The sequence below is a fragment of the Phyllobates terribilis genome, unplaced genomic scaffold (assembly GCF_046119375.1).
Source record: "Phyllobates terribilis strain yellow unplaced genomic scaffold, ASM4611937v1 Scaffold_1__5_contigs__length_1240528914, whole genome shotgun sequence".
NCBI lineage: Eukaryota > Metazoa > Chordata > Amphibia > Anura > Dendrobatidae > Phyllobates > Phyllobates terribilis.
In genome coordinates this window covers 248,532,049-248,552,440 of record NW_027362761.1, presented here as the reverse complement: position 1 = coordinate 248,552,440, position 20,392 = coordinate 248,532,049, and positions in this window count along the sequence as shown.

Sequence of the window (20,392 nt, the reverse complement as noted above, 5' to 3'; positions counted from 1 at the left end):
CCAGGCGGAGGACCTCCAGTTGTCTCCAGAACCCTTCGGGGTGCTACCTGGTAGCGAATGGACAGAGACTTCCCTATACTCTGTACCTGATACCTCGCCTGCTTCGTCCAGTGAGTCCGACCTAGTGTACTCCGAAGCAGAGGTTACCCCCGAGTTTCTACACCCCTCCGACCAGGCGGAGGACCTCCAGTTGTCTCCAGTAACCTTCGGGGTGCTACCTGGTAGCGAATGGACAGAGACTTCCCTATACTCAGTACCTGATACCTCGCCCGCTTCATCCAGTGAGTCCGACCTAGTGTACTCCGAAGCAGAGGTTACCCCCGAGTCTCTACACCCCTCTGACCAGGCGGAGGACCTCCAGTTGTCTCCAGAACCCTTCGGGGTGCTACCTGGTAGTGAATGGACAGAGACTTTCCTATACTCGGTACCTGATACCTCGCCCGCTTCGTCCAGTGAGTCCGACCTAGTATACTCCGAAGCAGAGGTTACCCCCGAGTCTCTGCACCCTTCCGACCCGGCGGACGACCTCCAGTTGTTTCCTGAATCCTCCAGGGTACCACCAGATAACAAAGAGACAGTGACTTTTCTACACCTTGTACCTGATACCTCGCCCATTTCATCATGTGAGCTTGACAAGATGTACCCCGAAGCAGAGGTTATCCCCGAGTCTCTACACCCCTCCAACCCGGCGGAGGACTTCCAGCTGTCTCCTGAACCCTCTGGGGTGCTACCTGATAGTAAGTGGGGAGAGACTTCCTTGTGTGCTGTTCCTGGTACTCCACCCGTTTCGTCTGGTGCTGATGATGGCTGGATAGGAGGTAGCATCCTAGCTACCTAGATGAGACCAGTTTTGTCTTTTCCTGTGGACAGTAGAAGTAATCTCCTTGAAGAGAAGGATTGGCCCTCTAATTTCCTGCGGAAGATTCTGGCAGGCCTGAAGAAGAGGGGGCGTAAGGGGGGGGTACTGTAACATACCTGGTGGCGTCCTTGCATAGTGGTCCATCTCCCACTGTGCAAGAGCGCGCATTTGATTTCCAGTCCAGACTGCCACTCTGGCTCCTTTCCATAATCTCTGCTTTGCTCTGCTCTGGCTGCTTAGGGCGACGCCCGCCGAACTTCCTGTTTCTTGTAGCTGCTGCAGACACACCCCTAATGCGTCCTCAGCCTATTGCTGTCTGTCACCTGGTATTTAAACCAGCTCCTCCTTGGAATCCATGCCTGAGCATCTTGTTCTGTCAGTTGGCTTCTAGTCACTGATGTGCCAGGTCCTGTCTATGTTTCCTGCCTTGCGGTATCAGTTCCTGTGTCTGAACTGTTTCCTGTCTGTGCACTCTAGCCAGCTGTCTTTCTGCCTTTCCTGGAGGCTGTATTTCCAGGCCCATGTGAACACGCTCTTAGCCTGTTCGTCCCGCCCTCTGGGGGCCGCATACCCAGACTCGCTTCTGTATCTCGCTTCATTAACAATTCCTGTCTGAACTGTCTCCTAACCTGCTTCCTGTTTTTCTCTATGTCCGTACTTTCCCTTTCTCCTGCATTGTCTGAACCAGCACTTGGCTTTACCTTGGCTCGTTCCTGTATTTGTTGCAGTAACAGTTCCTGTCTGAACTGTCTCCTAACCTGTCTCCTGTTTTTCTCTATGTCCGTACCTTCCCTTTTTCTGCAGAGTCTGAACCTGCACCTAACTCCTACTCGTTGTCGCTGTACTTCTGTTTGTGAGTTTAGAGTCCACTCGCTACTTCAATGCAAGTATCTTGTGTGTATCTGGTTCTGCCTTTCCCTTCTAGTCTGTTCCGTGTAAACAGAGCCCTGTCCCCTCTGCCCTGCCTTGCTCGCCACTCCAGCGGTTTCTTTCCGCTCTGCCTTGTTCACCGCTCCGGCGGTTCTAGCCTGCTCTGCCTTGCTCACCGCTCCTGCGGTTTCTGCTCTGCTCTGCCTTGCTCACCGCTCCTGCGGTTTCCGCTCTGCTCTGCCTTGCTCACCGCTCCTGCGGTTTCCACTCTGCTGTGCCTTGCTCACCGCTCCTGCGGTTTCCGCTCTGCTCTGCCTTGCTCATCGCTCCTGCGGTTTCCGCTCTGCTCTGTCTTGCTCACCGCTCCTGCGGTTTCCGCTCTGCTCTGCCTTGCTCACCGCTCCTGCGGTTTCCGCTCTGCTCTGCCTTGCTCACCGCTCCTGCGGTTTCCGCTCTGCTCTGCCTTGCTCACCGCTCCGGCGGTTTCCGTACTGCTCTGCCTTGCTCACCACTCCTGCGGTTTCCGCTCTGCTCTGCCTTGCTCACCACTCCTGCGGTTTCTGCTCTGCTCTGACCCTTTGCTCACTGCTCTGGCAGTCTCGCTCTGCTCTGACCCTTTGCTCACTGCTCCGGCAGTCTCGCTCTGCTCTGACCCTTTGCTCGCTGCTCCAGCACTCTCGTCCTGCTCCCCTCTCGCTCACCGCTCCAGGCGGCCTCGTCTTGCTCTGCTCTTGCTCGCCACTCCGGGCGGCCTCGCTCTGCTGTGTTTGTCTGCCGGATCTGCGGTTCTGTTCCTGAGTCCCAGTCTGTACTGGGTCCTATCCACTCTGTGCTCCAACCTGTCGTACCTGCCAGTACCTCCCTGCCTGCATACCAGTCGTGCTTACCAGCATCCTCCCATCTGCATACCAGACGTGTCTGCCTATACCCACCAGTCTGTGTGCCAGCCTAACCTGCCTGTTCCTGTATTCCCCGGTGTGGGTCAACAGCCATGTCCGGGGTCTGATCTGGAGTAGCACCTGGTCCCTCTGCTCGGTTCCTCCTTGGTGCCCTGGCGTCGTATGCCGTCGTGCCCTTGGTCGGATCGGGTGGATACTTAGTTACGTCCCTCCAGGCATTCACTCTCCGGTACGGTCCAGTGGAATCACTGCATATACACGCACACGCCAGTCAGTCCGGGCGTGTGCATTACATGGCTCACATGAGGACCGCCCCAGGAAAGGAAGACCAAGAGTCACCTTTGCTTCTGAGGATAAGTTTATCTGAGTCACCAGCCTCAGAAATCGCAGGTTAACAGCAGCTCAGATTAGAGACCAGGTCAATGCCACACAAAGTTGTAGCAGCAGACACATCTCTACAACAACTGTTAAGAGGAGACTTTGTGCAGCAGGCCTTCATGGTAAAATAGCTGCTAGGAAACCACTGCTAAGGACAGGCAACTAGCAGAAGAGACTTGTTTGGGCTAAAGAACACAAGGAATGGACATTAGACCAGTGGAAAGCTGTGCTTTGGTCTGATGAGTCCAAATTTGAGATCTTTGGTTCCAACCACCGTGTCTTTGTGCGACGCAGAAAAGGTGAACGGATGAACTCTACATGCCTGGTTACCACCGTGAAGCATGGAGGAGGAGGTGTGATGGTGTGGGGGTGCTTTACTGGTGACACTGTTGGGGATTTATTCAAAATTGAAGGCATACTGAACCAGCATGGCTACCAGAGCATCTTGCAGCGGCATGCTATTCCATCCGGTTTGCGTTTAGTCGGACCATCATTTATTTTTCAACAGGACAATGACCCCAAACACACCTCCAGGCTGTGTAAGGGCTATTTGACCAAGAAAGAGAGTGATGGGGTGCTATGCCAGATGACCTGGCCTCCACAGTCACCAGACCTGAATCCAATCGAGATGGTTTGGGGTGAGCTGGACCGCAGAGTGAAGGCAAAAGGGCCAACAAGTGCTAAGCATCTCTGGGAACTCCTTCAAGATTGTTGGAAGACCATTTCCAGTGACTACCTCTTGAAGCTCATAAAGAGAATGCCTAGAGTGTGCAAAGCAGTCATCAAAGCAAAAGGTGGCTACTTTGAAGAACCTAGAATATAAGACATATTTTCAGTTGTTTCACACTTTTTCACGTCAAATCAATCTTCTGACCCATTTTGCCAAAGGAAAGGAAGTTGACTAATAATTAAGCACACCTTATATAGGGTGTTGATGTCGTTAGTCAACACCCCTACTCATTACAGAGATGCACATCACCAGATTTACTTAATTGGTAATTGGCTCTCAAGCCTATGCACCTTGGAGTAGGACAACATGTATAAAAAGTATCATGTGATCAAAATACTCATTTGCCTAATAATTCTACACACAGTGTATGTCTATATATAGACATATATACTGTGTGCAGAATTATTAGGCAAATGAGTATTTTGATCACATGATACTTTTTATACATGTTGTCCTACTCCAAACTGCATAGGCTTGAGAGCCAACTCCCGATTAAGTAAATCTGGTGATGTTCATCTCTGTAAAGAGGAGGGGTGTTGACTAACAACATCAACACCCTATATAATGTGTGCTTAATTATTAGGCAACTTCCTTTCCTTTGGCAAAATGGGTCAGAAGAGAGATTTGACCAGCTCTGAAAAGTCGAAAATTGTGAGATGTCTTGCAGAGGGATGCAGCAGTCTTGAAATTTCCAAACTTTTGAAGCGTGATCACCGAACAATCAAGCGTTTCATGACAAATAGCCAACAGGGTCGCAAGAAGCGTGTTGGCCAAAAAAGGAGCAAAATAACTGCCCATGAATTGAGGAAAATCAAGCGTGAAGCTGCCAAGATGCCATTCGCCACCAGTTTTGCCATATTTCAGAGCTGCAACATTACTGGAGTATCAAAAAGTACAAGGTGTGCGATATTCAGGGACATGGCCAAGGTAATGAAGGCTGAAAAACGACCACCTTTGAACAAGAAACATAAGATAAAGCGTCAAGAATGGGCCAAGAAATATCTTAAGACTGATTTTTCAAAGGTTTTATGGACTGATGAAACGAGAGTGACACTTGATGGGCCAGATGGATGGGCCAGAAGCTGGATCAGTAAAGGGCAGAGAGCTCCACTCCGACTCAGATGCCAGCAAGGTGGAGGTGGGGTACTGGTATGGGCTGGTATCATCAAAGATGAACTTGTGGGACCTTTTCGGGTTGAGGATGGAGTGAAGCTCAACTCCCAGACCTACTGCCAGTTTCTGGAAGACAACTTCTTCAAGCATTGGTACAGGAAGAAGTCGGTATCGTTCAAGAAAAACATGATTTTCATGCAGGACAATGCTCCATCATATGCATCCAACTACTCCACAGCGTGGCTGGCCAGTAAAGGTCTAAAAGAAGAAAAAATAATGACATGGCCCCCATGTTCACCTGATCTGAACCCCATAGAGAACCTGTGGTCCATCATAAAATGTGAGATCTACAGGGAGGGAAAACAGTACACCTCTTGGAACAGTGTCTGGGAGGCTGTGGTGGCTGCTGCATGCAATGTTGATCGAAAACAGATCAAGCAACTGACAGAATCTATGGAAGGAAAGCTGTTGAGTGTCATCATAAAGATAGGTGGCTATATTTATCACAAATTTTTTGGGTTTTTGTTTTTGCATGTCAGAAATGTTTATTTCTAAATTTTGTGCACTGATATTGGTTTACCTGGTGAAAATAAATAAGTGAGATGGGATTATATTCGGTTTTTATTAAGTTGCCTACTAATTCTGCACAGTAATAGTTACCTGCACAAACAGATATCCTCCTAAGATAGCCAAATCTAAAAAAAAACACTCCAACTTCTAAAAATATTAAGCTTGGATATTTATGAGTCTTTTGGGTTGATTGAGAACATAGTTGTTGATCAATAATAAAAATAATCCTCTAAAATACAACCTGCTTAATAATTCTGCACACAGTGTATATACACACAAATTGGGAAGGTCTAATAATTTGACCTCATGTTGAGGTTGTCAGTGCATGATCAAGGTAAGGAAGTAAAACATGTAGAAACCTAAAAATAAGTATAGAGTCTGCTAATTAGCTACAGAACAAAAACCCTGAGGTTTAGATGTTCAGCAAAAACTCTCCATTCACAAGATCCCAGACAGACAGACAGACAGAAACAGTTACATAAATCATTTGAGCCATCTTGGTAAGTATAAGTTTGTCTTTTTTTATTAGTAATAAGTGCCAATAATATATGACTAAAATAAGTGCAGTCTGGCATACTAATCCTATCATACTTGTTTGATTACAGTAGTTCACTTTAAGGTAAAGCATAGAAAATTGTGACCTCAGCATGAAAACTATTACTATGAATCTTTTACGTTTTGGTATATATTTGCTTATTATAGTATTTAGATTAAAATAAAAACAATATAGTTGTGCATGAATTTCACTCTAAATTCTAGATTTTCATTTGCTATTAGAGAATAGCGGGCACCAAATCTAAACTGTATTTTCTGGTTAAAACATAAATTAGTAACAATGTTGCTACTAATAAAAGCAAAACAAATAGTTAAAGGTTTTTTTTTTACCACAAAGTACATTTTAATCAATAGATCTTAACATTAAAATAATTTCCACAATTGGATTTGTTAAGAAAAAATGTTCCTGTGCTGAGATAATCTTATAAATGTGCTCCTGCTATGTACTGTGTAATAGCTGTGTCTAACCATGCAGGAACATGGTTGGCCCATATCACAGCTACTGGCCAGGGAAGGAAGCAAAAGAGAGTATACCGACAGTACAGCATGGGACTGTAGTTGCTGATTTCAGTGAGGCATAACATTTCCCTACCCATTTAAAAAAAATGTTTACCTCACAGAAAAAAATGTTTTACATCACATAAAAATTCAGCTACGACCTAATGCTGTCCTGACTGTATACTCTTTCCGTGCCCAGGAGCTGTGGTATGATCAGACCATGTTCTTGCTTGGTCAGATACAACCATTACACAGTACATAGCAGGGGCGCATTTATAAGATTATAAGATTATCTCTATGAGAGGTGTAGTTTCCAAAATGGTGTCATTTATGGGGGGTTACTGCTCTTCTGGCAGTACGAGGGCGTGGTGCCTGCATATCATATGAGTAACGTATGCTTCCCAAAACGGGTCCTTTTGGAGCTCTCCCATGTGCCTGAACAGTTGTTTTCCCCAACATAAGGGGCATCGACGTATTCAGGACAAATTTGCTCAACAAATCGGGTGGTCCATTTTCTCTTCATACATTTATGAAATTAGAAAATTGGAGCTAAATCATAAGTTTTTTGGGAAAAAACATAATTTTTGATTTTCACGGTCCAATACTTTAAAATTCTGTGAACAACCTGTGGATTCAAGAATGCTCACCAAATCTCTAAATAAATTCCTTCAGGGAGCGCAGTTTCCAAAATGGGATCACAGTCAAAATGTTATTATAAAATGTTTATAAGGGGTTAAACTCATTACCATAGCCGAGAGATTTCTGTTACTGACAGCCTGACACTATTAAAATAATGCTGTTAATTTGTCAAATGAATGTAATTATCAAATAGATACCCATGAATATTGTGTGTACATCATAAATATGAACACCACAATAGATTTATCAGAAATCCTTTTGTTTCCTTTCAGAATTACATTTTCTATGGAATACCATACTACACAATACTCCCATAAATGTGCGCCATTGATAGCAAAAAAGATTTGTTATTTTGCATACCCAAAAAAGTAATTTTTCTAACAAATTCATTGAAGAACATGTTGCAAAAATGAGTGCACCCCAATGAAAGTCTAATGAGAAAGCAAAAGTTTAGACTACAAAATTCTAATGAACAACAATTCAACCACAGATAAGTCTAATTATTCATTAATCAGGTGTCCAGCAGATCGTTAACTATTAGTGTTGAGCGAGCATACTCGACACTGCTTGTTACTCGCCCGAGCATTTCACTACTCGGGATGTTCGGCGAGCACCGAGCATTTCCGGGTTACTCGGGCGGGAGCTCGGGTCTCCACCCTGCACGTTTGGCGCTCTTTACAGATCCAATGAACATGCAGGGATTGCCAGCCAGTCACTGTAATGCCGCAGTCATGTTGGTTGTGGGCATTACAGTGATTGGCTGGCCGCACAGCGTCATCTCGAGTATTTAAAACCGGGCGCCGCCATCTTGGACACAGTCGCTCCGGATCAGACAGTGTAGGGTCAGTGCTGCAGAGCTAGGGAGAGATTTATACTGCGAAATAGTTAGTGTAGGGTCTCTAAAGCCTGCCAAATCAAACAAACAGTCCTTCTCGGGACTAATATCCATCCCAGATATCAGGCAGGCAGGCAGACTGTATAGGAGACGCAGTGGTTATACCAACAAACACTGCATTACAGTCCTGTGTGCTCCTGCTGGTCAAATTTCTAGACTTAGCCCCAGGTCTCAGGGGCCAGGAAAAATCCTTTTTTTTTCATCTAATCCTGTTTTTGTTTTTTTTTCCTCAGTCAGACTGTACAAATACCCGTCTTATTAACCTTTTGGTATTCCCCCCCCCCAAAAAAAAATTGAGTGTGTCACTGACTGTTCAGACACCAATATATCTATTTTAACAAGTCTGGTATACACCAGGAAATTATAACTGTGGTTTTGCAGTTCCACGGTTCAAATCTCTGTATTATCCACTTTTTTGTCTTTTTTGCATAAAAAAAACATTTTCAGTGTCTCGCTGACTGTTCAGACACCAATATATCTGTTTAAAAGAGTCTGGTGTAGGCCAGGGAAGTAGAACTGTGTTTTTCCTCTTCCACGGTTCAAATCTGGGTGTTATCTACCTGCATGCCTTTTTTTCCATAAAAAAAAAACTGTTTGAGTGTGTCGCTGACTGTTCAGACACCAATGTAACATCCCTGGTGGTGTGCTTGCATAGTGCACCACCTCCCACTATGCAAGACCGCAATCTTACCCATCAGTTCAGCCTACAAACCTTGCTCCAGTTCATGCTGTGTGCATGTCTCTTGTCTGATTGCTTAAGCCGGTTACTTCCTCATTCTTATAGATGCTGTGGGCGCGCTCCTAATGCGTCCCCAGCCTATTGCTGTGAGTCACTGGATATTTAAACCCCCTCCACCCAGAAGGAGGGATCTGAGCAACACCTTCACTCAGTTTGTCTTTGCAACTGAATTGCCAGGTCCTGTCCTGTAACTTAAAAAGAATAGGAGGACAAGACAGACTACCTGGTAACAAAAGTGCAAAATCACTTTATTGAATATAATATTAAATTATACAGGACAGTTTACAAGGTGGATACAGAAACCAGATGTATATATCAGTTTGAGATCTAGAAGCTGGTCAGTGACACACATTGAATTGCATTTAGCTAGTTTCAAGTAAATATACCAAGGTATATGTATAGACTGTCGCAATCATATATACTTAAGATCTCACATTAATGCGCAGTGCCCCACTGGCCTACAGTAAGGCATCAATATATAAATAGTTTGAATGGAAAATACATAGTAATACAAAAGTCTGGTACATAATATAGAGCCACAGACGCACCAGAGAGATCATAAGACAGGCTGCAAAGGAGTAAAAAACAGAATCTGCTAAAGGCAGTGTAATGACCAGAGTGCTTACCAGGGGAAGGGGGGCGGTAAGACAAAGAGATGAGCCCTGTCCTGTATCATGTCTGTTTCCGCCACTCTGGGGGCTGCATACCCAGACCTGTTATCTCTGACTTCTAGTCTTTTTCCGCCACTCTGAGGGCTGTATACTCAGGCTCGTTCTTGTATCTCGTTGCAGTATCAGTTCCTGTCTGAACTGTCTCCTAGCCTGTTTCCTGTTTGTCTCTATGTCCGTACATTCCCTTTTCTTGCAGTGTCTGAACCTGCACCTAACTCCAACTCGTTGTCTCTGTACTTCTGTTTGTGAGTTTTGTGTCCACTCGCTACTTCATAGTAAGTACCTTGTGTGTATCTGGTTCTGCTTGTCCCTTTTCCCTTCCTCCGTATCTACCTCTTGTGTTCAAGCCATCTTCCTGTATTTTCCAGTCTGTTCCATGTGAACAGAGTCCTGTCCTCTCTGCCTGCACCTTCAGCCCTGTTCGGCTCTGCTTGCTCACCACGCCAGCGGTTTCCCTCTGCTCTGCCTTGTCCGCCGATCTGGCGGTTCCGCTCTGCTCTGCCTTGTCCACCGCACCTGCGGTTTCGCTCTACTCTGCCTTGTCCACCGCACCTGTGGTTTTGCTCCGCTCTGCCTTGTCCACCGCACCTGCGGTTTCGCTCTGCTTTGCCTTGTCCACCGCATCGGTGTTTTCACTCTGCTCTGCCTTGTCCACCGCTCCGGCGGTTCCGCTCTGCTCTGCCTTGACCACCGCTCCGGCGGTTCCTCTCTCCTCAGCCTTGTCCACCGCTCCGGCCTTTCCGCTCTGCTCTGCCTTGTCCTCCACACCGGCGGTTCCTCTCTGCTCTGCCTTGTCCTCCGCTCCGGCGGTTTCGCTTTACTCTGCTTGTCTACCGCATCTGCGGCTCTGTTTCTGTCTTCCAGTCTGTACTGGACCGTATCCAGCCTGCGCTCCAACCTGCAAGTACCTCCCTGTCTGCACTCCAGCCATGCTCGCAAGTATCTCCCTGTCTGCACTCCAGCTGTGCTTGCCAGTATCTCCCTGTCTGCACTCCAGCCGTGCTTGACAGTACCCACCTGTCTGCATGCCAGCCGTTCTTGCCATTGCCCACCTGTCTGCATACCAGCCGTGCTTGCCAGTGCCCACTTGTCTGCATACCAGCTGTGCTTGCCAGTACCCACCTGTCTGCATACCAGCCGTGCCTGCCAATACCCACCTGCCTGTATGCCAGTCTAATCTGCCTGTTCCTGCATTCCCCTGTGTGGGTCAATAACTGTGACCGGGGTCTGACCTGGAGTAGAACTTTGTTCCTCTGCTCGGTTCCTCCTTGGTTCACGGAGTCGACTGAGCCGCCACGCGACCTTGGTCAGATCGGGTTGATACTTAGTTACAGCTCTCCAGGCACTCCTCGGTTCATGGTACAGTGGGATCACTAATCACGCTCACGCCAGTCACGCTTAGGTGATAAACCTCACACAGCTTGTGAGTTGTGAACAGCTGTGAAAGAGCAGGCAGATCTGTGGCTGAGACCGCTGAACCTACATCCAGGCATGGTCGTGTGTGACAATGGCCATAACCTGGTGGAGGCTCTGAGGCGAGGTGAGATCACACACGTACCATGCCTAGCTCATGTGCTTAACCTCGTGGTTCAGCGGTTTCTTAAATCGTACCCCGAGTTGCCAGATCTGCTCGTCAAAGTACGCCCCATTTCAGCTCATTTTCACAAGTTGGCTACAGCTTCCGCCGCCCTTGCTGTGTTGCAGCAGCGTTTGCAGCTTCCAGCACACCGACTGGTGTGTGATGTCCCCACATGTTGGAACTCTACATTCCACATGTTGCAAAGGATTTGTGAGCAGAAGAGAGCAGTTGTGGAGTACCAGCTGCAACAAGGCCATCAATATTCAGGTCAGACTCCACACATAAGACCACAGGAGTGGACCTGGATGTCTGACATATGTACCATCCTGACAAACTTTGAGGAGTCCACCAAGATGGTGAGTGGCGATGAAGCCATCATTAGCGTCAGCATCCCACTTGTCTGTCTTTTGCAACGCTCTCTGCAGAGAATTAAAGAGGAGGCATTGCAGCCAGAGTATGATGAGATGGATCAATAAGCCGTAGGAGGCGATTACACACAGCCCAGCCTCATCTCATCTCAACGTGCATTGGGGGACAATGAGGGAGAGGAAGAGGAGGAGGAGGAAGAACAGGAGCTGGTATCATGCACTGTAGACGGTAGTACCTGTACAACTGTCATACCGTCAGTTCAGCATGGGTAGCCTGAGGACAGGGGGGAGGAGGAGGAGGAGGAGACCATGGTCAGTCGTCATCTTGGTGAGGACACGGAAGTCTTGCCCGTTACCAGTCTGGCACGCATGGCTGACTTTATGTTACGCTGCCTTAACCGTGACCCTCGCATTGTCAAAATGTTGGGTGACAGTCATTACTGGTTGGTGACACTTTTAGACCCCCCGCTACAAGGAGAACTTTCACTCTCTTATTCCTGAGGTGGAGAGGTCTACAAAAATGGGGCAGTACCAGAAGGCCCTTGCTGCAGAATTGTTAAAAAAATTCCCATCTGAACACGCTAGCGGCAGAGGTCACAGGTCGATAACCAACCAAGGCGTACAGGCGAGAGAGACGCAACTCCAATCCAGCAGAGGCAGGGGAACACTGTCAACGTTCTGGGAGAGTTTTCTGAGACCCGCCCAGCTTACAGGCCCAGATGCGCGGGGTACTCTCACAAGGAGTGGAAAGTTTCAAAAGATGGTGAGGGAGTACTTTGCCGACCATACCAGCATCCTCCGTGGTTCCTCTGTGCCTTTTAATTATTGGGTATCCAAGCTGGACACTTGGAATGAACTCGCTCTGTACGCCTTGGAGGTCCTGGCCTGCCCTGCTGCTAGCGTGTTATCGGAGCATGTTTTAGTGCCGCTGGGGGAATTATAACTGATAAGTGCACTCGCCTGTCAACTGACAATGCTGACAAGCTGACCCTTATTCAAATGAACAAGGGCTGGTATGGGCCAGACATCTCATCACCACCAAATGACAGCAGAGTAACATAAAGTCAAATCCACTGTGTTGTTTCGGGAGGTGTATTCCCATGCACCGCTTCACACCCACACATGGGTATTCGCTTCGTCACTTCGGCTGTTTTTTGCTCTTCTCCTTATCCGCAGCCTCCACCACCACTATACAACCAGGGTGACCGTGGTTCATGTTGTCAGCATTGCAAGTTCCTCCGTCCTAATTTTTGGCAGCTTTTGCTTGGAAGGCATAGGCAAAGACTATGGGAGACCCACTCCCCAATAATGGAAATAATGTTTTTAATATGCTGTACTGCATGGCTCTTGTAAGGGGCATTAAAATCGTCTTGTTAAGCTACTGTGTCCTCCACATCTCTTCCTCAGGGTATTGTTATTGTCTTTTTATTCCACTGCTACCTCCACTACTCTTCCAAGGGGCATTAAAACTGTCTTGTTAAGCTACTGCGACCTCCACCACTCTTACAAGGGGCATTGATATTGTCGTTTTATTCCACTGTGACCTCCACCACTCTTCCAAGGGGCATTAGAACCGTCTTGTTAAGCTACTGATACCTCCACCACTATTCCAAGGGGCATTGATATTGTCTTTTTATTCCACTTTGACATCCCTGTCTCTTCCAAGGGGCATTAAAACCGTCTTGTTAAGCTACTGTGACCTCCACCACTCTTAAAAGGGGCATTGATATTGTCTTTTTATTCCACTGTGACCTCCACTTCTCTTCCAAGGGGCATTTAAACTGTCTTGTTAAGCTACTGTGACCTCCACGTCTCTTCCAAGGGGCATTAAAACCGTCTTGTTAAGCTACTGTGACCTCCACCACTCTTCCAAGTGGCATTGATATTGTCTTTTTATTCCACTGTGACCTCCACCACTCTTCCAAGGGGCATTAAAACCGTCTTGTTAAGCTAATGTGACCTCCACCACTCTTCCAAGGGGCATTGATATTGTCTTTTTATTCAACTGTGACCTCCACGTCTCTTCCAAGGGGCATTTAAACTGTCTAGTTAAGCTACTGTGACCTTCACGTCTCTTCCAAGGGGCATTAAAACCGTCTTGTTAAGCTACTGTGACCTCCACCACTCTTCCAAGGGGCATAGATAGTCTTTTTATTCAACTGTGACCTCCACGTCTCTTCCAAGGGGCATTTAAACCGTCTAGTTAACCTACTGTGACCTCCACGTCTCTTCCAAGGGGCATTTAAACTGTCTAGTTAAGCTACTGTGACCTCCACGTCTCTTCCAAGGGGCATTAAAACTGTCTTGTTAAGCTACTGTGACCTCCACCACTCTTCCAAGGGGCATTGATAGTCTTTTTATTCCACTGTGACCTCCACCACTCTTCCAAGGGGCATTAAAACCATCTTGTTAAGCTACTGCGACCTCCACCACTCTTCCAAGGGGCATTGATATTGTCTTTTTATTCCACTGTGACCTTCACTTCTCTTCCAAGGGGCATTTAAACTGTCTTGTTAAGCTACTGTGACCTCCACGTCTCTTCCAAGGGGCATTAAAATCGTCTTGTTAAGCTACTGTGACCTTCACCACTATCCCAAGGGGCATTAATAATGTCTTTTTATTCATCTGTGACCTCAACGTCTCTTCCAAGGGGCATTTAAACCGTCTAGTTAAGCTACTGTGACCTCCACGTCTCTTCCAAGGGGCATTTAAACCATCTTGTTAAGCTACTGTGACATCCACGTCTCTTCCAAGGGGCATTGATATTGTCTTTTTATTCCACTGTGACCTCCACGTCTCTTCCAAGGGGTATTTAAACCATCTTGTTAAGCTACTGTGACCTCCACGTCTTTTTCAAGGGGCATTAAAACTGTCTTGTTAAGCTACTGCAACCTCCACCAGTCTTCCAAGGGGCATTGATATTGTCTTTTTATTCCACTGCGACCTCCACCACTCTTCCAAGAGGCATTGATATTGTGCTTTTATTCTATTGTAACCTCCACATCTCTTCCAAGGGGCATTTAAACCATCTTGTTAAGCTACTGTGACCTCCACGTCTCTTCCAAGGGGCATTTAAACCGTCTTGTTAAGCTACTGTGACACCCACTTCTCTTCCAAGGGGCATTAAAACCGTCTTGTTAAGCTACTGTGACCTCCACCACTCTTCCAAGGGGCATTAAAACCGTCTTGTTAAGCTACTGTGACCTCCACCACTCTTCCAAGTGGCATTGATATTGTCTTTTTATTCCACTGTGACCTCCACCACTCTTCCAAGGGGCATTAAAACCGTCTTGTTAAGCTAATGTTTCGGGAGGTGTATTCCCATGCACCGCTTCACACCCACACATGGGTATTCGCTTCGTCACTTCGGCTGTTTTTTGCTCTTCTCCTTATCCGCAGCCTCCACCACCACTATACAACCAGGGTGACCGTGGTTCATGTTGTCAGCATTGCAAGTTCCTCCGTCCTAATTTTTGGCAGCTTTTGCTTGGAAGGCATAGGCAAAGACTATGGGAGACCCACTCCCCAATAATGGAAATAATGTTTTTAATATGCTGTACTGCATGGCTCTTGTAAGGGGCATTAAAATCGTCTTGTTAAGCTACTGTGTCCTCCACATCTCTTCCTCAGGGTATTGTTATTGTCTTTTTATTCCACTGCTACCTCCACTACTCTTCCAAGGGGCATTAAAACTGTCTTGTTAAGCTACTGCGACCTCCACCACTCTTACAAGGGGCATTGATATTGTCGTTTTATTCCACTGTGACCTCCACCACTCTTCCAAGGGGCATTAGAACCGTCTTGTTAAGCTACTGATACCTCCACCACTATTCCAAGGGGCATTGATATTGTCTTTTTATTCCACTTTGACATCCATGTCTCTTCCAAGGGGCATTAAAACCGTCTTGTTAAGCTACTGTGACCTCCACCACTCTTCCAAGGGGCATTGATATTGTCTTTTTATTCCACTGTGACCTCCACTTCTCTTCCAAGGGGCATTTAAACTGTCTTGTTAAGCTACTGTGACCTCCACGTCTCTTCCAAGGGGCATTAAAACCGTCTTGTTAAGCTACTGTGACCTCCACCACTCTTCCAAGTGGCATTGATATTGTCTTTTTATTCCACTGTGACCTCCACCACTCTTCCAAGGGGCATTAAAACCGTCTTGTTAAGCTAATGTGACCTCCACCACTCTTCCAAGGGGCATTGATATTGTCTTTTTATTCAACTGTGACCTCCACGTCTCTTCCAAGGGGCATTTAAACTGTCTAGTTAAGCTACTGTGACCTTCATGTCTCTTCCAAGGGGCATTAAAACCGTCTTGTTAAGCTACTGTGACCTCCACCACTCTTCCAAGGGGTATAGATAGTCTTTTTATTCAACTGTGACCTCCACGTCTCTTCCAAGGGGCATTTAAACCGTCTAGTTAACCTACTGTGACCTCCACGTCTCTTCCAAGGGGCATTTAAACTGTCTAGTTAAGCTACTGTGACCTCCACGTCTCTTCCAAGGGGCATTAAAACTGTCTTGTTAAGCTACTGTGACCTCCACCACTCTTCCAAGGGGCATTGATAGTGTTTTTATTCCACTGTGACCTCCACCACTCTTCCAAGGGGCATTAAAACCATCTTGTTAAGCTACTGCGACCTCCACCACTCTTCCAAGGGGCATTGATATTGTCTTTTTATTCCACTGTGACCTTCACTTCTCTTCCAAGGGGCATTTAAACTGTCTTGTTAAGCTACTGTGACCTCCACGTCTCTTCCAAGGGGCATTAAAATCGTCTTGTTAAGCTACTGTGACCTCCACCACTCTCCCAAGGGGCATTAATATTGTCTTTTTATTCATCTGTGACCTCAACGTCTCTTCCAAGGGGCATTTAAACCGTCTAGTTAAGCTACTGTGACCTCCACGTCTCTTCCAAGGGGCATTTAAACCATCTTGTTAAGCTACTGTGACATCCACGTCTCTTCCAAGGGGCATTGATATTGTCTTTTTATTCCACTGTGACCTCCACGTCTCTTCCAAGGGGTATTTAAACCATCTTGTTAAGCTACTGTGACCTCCACGTCTTTTTCAAGGGGCATTAAAACTGTCTTGTTAAGCTACTGCAACCTCCACCAGTCTTCCAAGGGGCATTGATATTGTCTTTTTATTCCACTGCGACCTCCACCACTCTTCCAAGAGGCATTGATATTGTGCTTTTATTCTATTGTAACCTCCACATCTCTTCCAAGGGGCATTTAAACCATCTTGTTAAGCTACTGTGACCTCCATGTCTCTTCCAAGGGGCATTTAAACCGTCTTGTTAAGCTACTGTGACATCCACTTCTCTTCCAAGGGGCATTAAAACCGTCTTGTTAAGCTACTGTGACCTCCACCACTCTTCCAAGGGGCATTAAAACCGTCTTGTTAAGCTACTGTGACCTCCACCACTCTTCCAAGTGGCATTGATATTGTCTTTTTATTCCACTGTGACCTCCACCACTCTTCCAAGGGGCATTAAAACCGTCTTGTTAAGCTAATGTGACCTCCACCACTCTTCCAAGGGGCATTGATATTGTCTTTTTATTCAACTGTGACCTCCACGTCTCTTCCAAGGGGCATTTAAACTGTCTAGTTAAGCTACTGTGACCTCCACGTCTCTTCCAAGGGGCATTAAAACCGTCTTGTTAAGCTACTGTGACCTCCACCACTCTTCCAAGGGGCATTGATAGTCTTTTTATTCAACTGTGACCTCCACGTCTCTTCCAAGGGGCATTTAAACTGTCTAGTTAACCTACTGTGACCTCCACGTCTCTTCCAAGGGGCATTAAAACTGTCTTGTTAAGCTACTGTGACCTCCATCACTCTTCCAAGGGGCATTGATAGTCTTTTTATTCCACTGTGACCTCCACCACTCTTCCAAGGGGCATTAAAACCATCTTGTTAAGCTACTGCGACCTCCACCACTCTTCCAAGGGGCATTGATATTGTCTTTTTATTCCACTGTGACCTTCACTTCTCTTCCAAGGGGCATTTAAACTGTCTTGTTAAGCTACTGTGACCTCCACGTCTCTTCCAAGGGGCATTAAAATCGTCTTGTTAAGCTACTGTGACCTCCACCACTCTCCCAAGGGGCATTAATATTGTCTTTTTATTCATCTGTGACCTCCACGTCTCTTCCAAGGGGCATTTAAACCGTCTAGTTAAGCTACTGTGACCTCCACGTCTCTTCCAAGGGGCATTTAAACCATCTTGTTAAGCTACTGTGACATCCACGTCTCTTCCAAGGGGAATTGATATTGTCTTTTTATTCCACTGTGACCTCCACGTCTCTTCCAAGGGGCATTTAAACCATCTTGTTAAGCTACTGTGACCTCCACGTCTTTTTCAAGGGGCATTAAAACCGTCTTGTTAAGCTACTGCGACCTCCACCAGTCTTCCAAGGTGCATTGATATTGTCTTTTTATTCCACTGCGACCTCCACCACTCTTCCAAGGGGCATTGATATTGTCTTTTTAAACTATTGTAACCTTCACGTCTCTTGCAAGGGGCATTTAAACCATCTTGTTAAGCTACTGTGACCTCCACGTCTCTTCCAAGGGGCATTAAAACCGTCTTGTTAAGCCACTGTGACCTCCACGTCTCTTCCAAGGGGCATTAAAACCGTCTTGTTAAACGACTCTGAACTCCACAGCTGTTCCAAGGGGCATTGAAATGTTGTTTTTAATTAACTCTAACCTCCATGACTCTTCCAACGAGCATTGCATTTCCTCCTAATTTTAGTCAGATTTTGCTTTTCAATGCATAGGCGAACACTAAGGGAGACCCACTCCCCAATAAAGGGTAGAAGTAGAAACTTTTTAGTACGCCGTAATCCACGTCTGTTTCAAGGGGCATTGCAGTTCCTCATAATTTTTGGAAAGCCTTCCATTCACTGCTTAAGCCAATAGTGTTCAGGAGACCCAGTTGCTATAAATGGAAAAATCGGTTTAGTTAAGGCCCGCTGACCTCCATGTCACTTCCAAGCGGCATTGGAGTGCCTCGAAATTTTTGGTAGGCATTGCACTCACTGTATGCCCTATAACTGTGTAGCCAAACTGCTCCTTTTGGTACAGAAACATATCCCACAAGACATGTGTGGTTGACTGGCCTGATATTGATGTGAATGGTCTCTGTTCCTCCTGCTCTTTCTCCTTTGCCACCACCTCATCTATCATTCATCACCTGAAGCTTTGTTTTAACGGGAGTCATAGAACTGGGATAGTAGCAGGAAAACATCCAGCAATCCTCGGAGGAGGTAGGATATGCGCCAAAACGCTGACCACCTCAGGCCTAGCCGCTACTACATACATGCGCTTGCATTCCAAGGAACAGAAAGCTAAGGAGATGGATGGCCTCATGATCATGAATAATTTACTCGTTGTGTAGGAGGCTGACCACTGCTGCTGTCAACCTTCTGAACTTTGTGTTGAAGCCTGATTGACCCAGGACCCGCAATCCTCTATGTCTGGAGGACGTGTTGCATCCCAGTGTCCAACTGTGTCCCGGCTTCCACAATATTAACCCAGTGTGAAGGCGTCAGTGAGATGGACCATCCCTGGCCACATTCACTTGTCCACGTGTTTGTGGTTAGGCTGTCCTTCCCACTAAAAGCACTGGGCAGGGCACAGGTAATGTTTTGGTATGTGCGCTTGTGTATAAGGCTCACCGGGGCAAATAGGGGCGGCTGGGGACCGTGTGTGGGCACCCGGCCGCGGGGCGGCTGGGGACCGAGTATAGACACCTGGCCGCCCCCTGGCGGCTGGGGACCAAGCGTGGACACCCGGCCGCCGGGCGGCTGGGGATTGAGTATGGATACCAGCCGGCAGAAGCAGCCATGATGTGGTGGCCAGATTCCGCCTCCACATACCTAAAAGTCCCAATTTCAAGTGCAAGCAAGCAAGCAGTATGGTATTGCAGCCTGGGGGTGAGTGGGTGGCAGGCTGCATACTTGCGCTTGCATTGCAAGGAATGGGGGAGGTACAATTGAACACTGCCCTGGGACAAGGACTTGAACGGGGATAGTTGCAAGTCTGCAATGACAGGTGCAGGGCGGGAGGCATCTTCGCATGTGCCATGAACAGGGGGTTGGCGTGCACACACTACAGCGGAATAGGCTATCCTTCCCACTAAATGCACTGGGGAGGGCACAGGTAATGTTTTGGTATGCGCACTTGTGTATAAGGTGCACCGAGACAAATAGGGGCAGCTGGGGACCGAGTATGGACACCCGGCCGTCCCCTGGCGGCTGGGGCCTGAGTGTGGACACCCGGTCGCCGGGCGGCTGGGGACTGCCACTAATTTTTTTAAATGTGGGGAATCCTGATTGGGTCTCCATCTACTGGATTGGCTGTAGTGGAACCTTCCTGTTCTGCAGTCTAAGTTGTGTAATGTTGCGTACCAGTCCTTGCTGCACTCCTGATACAAACTCTGCCTGCTGCACTCCTGATAAAGACTCTGCCTGCTACACTCTGATACAGACTCTGCCTGCTGCACTCCTGATACAGACTCTGCCTCCTGCACTCTGATACAGACTCTGCCTGCTGCACTCCTGATACAGACTCTGCCTGCTGTACTCCTAATACAGACTCTGCCAGCTGCACTGATACAGACTCTGCCTGCTGCACTCTGATACAGACTCTGCCTGCTGCACTCTGATACAGCCTCTGCCTGCTGCACTTCTGATACAGACTCTTCCTGCTGCACTCCTGATACAAACTCTGCCTGCTGCACTCTGATACAGACTCTGCCTGCTGCACTCCTGATACAGACTCTGCCTGCTGCACTCCTAATACAGACTCTGCCTGCTGCACTTCTGATACAGACTCTGCCTGCTGCACTCCTGATACAGACTCTGCCTGCTGCACTCCTAATACAGACTCTGCCTGCTGCACTCTGATACAGACTCTGCACTCCTGATACAGACTCTGCCTGCTGCACTCCTGATACAGACTCTGCCTGCTGTACTCCTAATACAGACTCTGCCAGCTGCACTGATACAGACT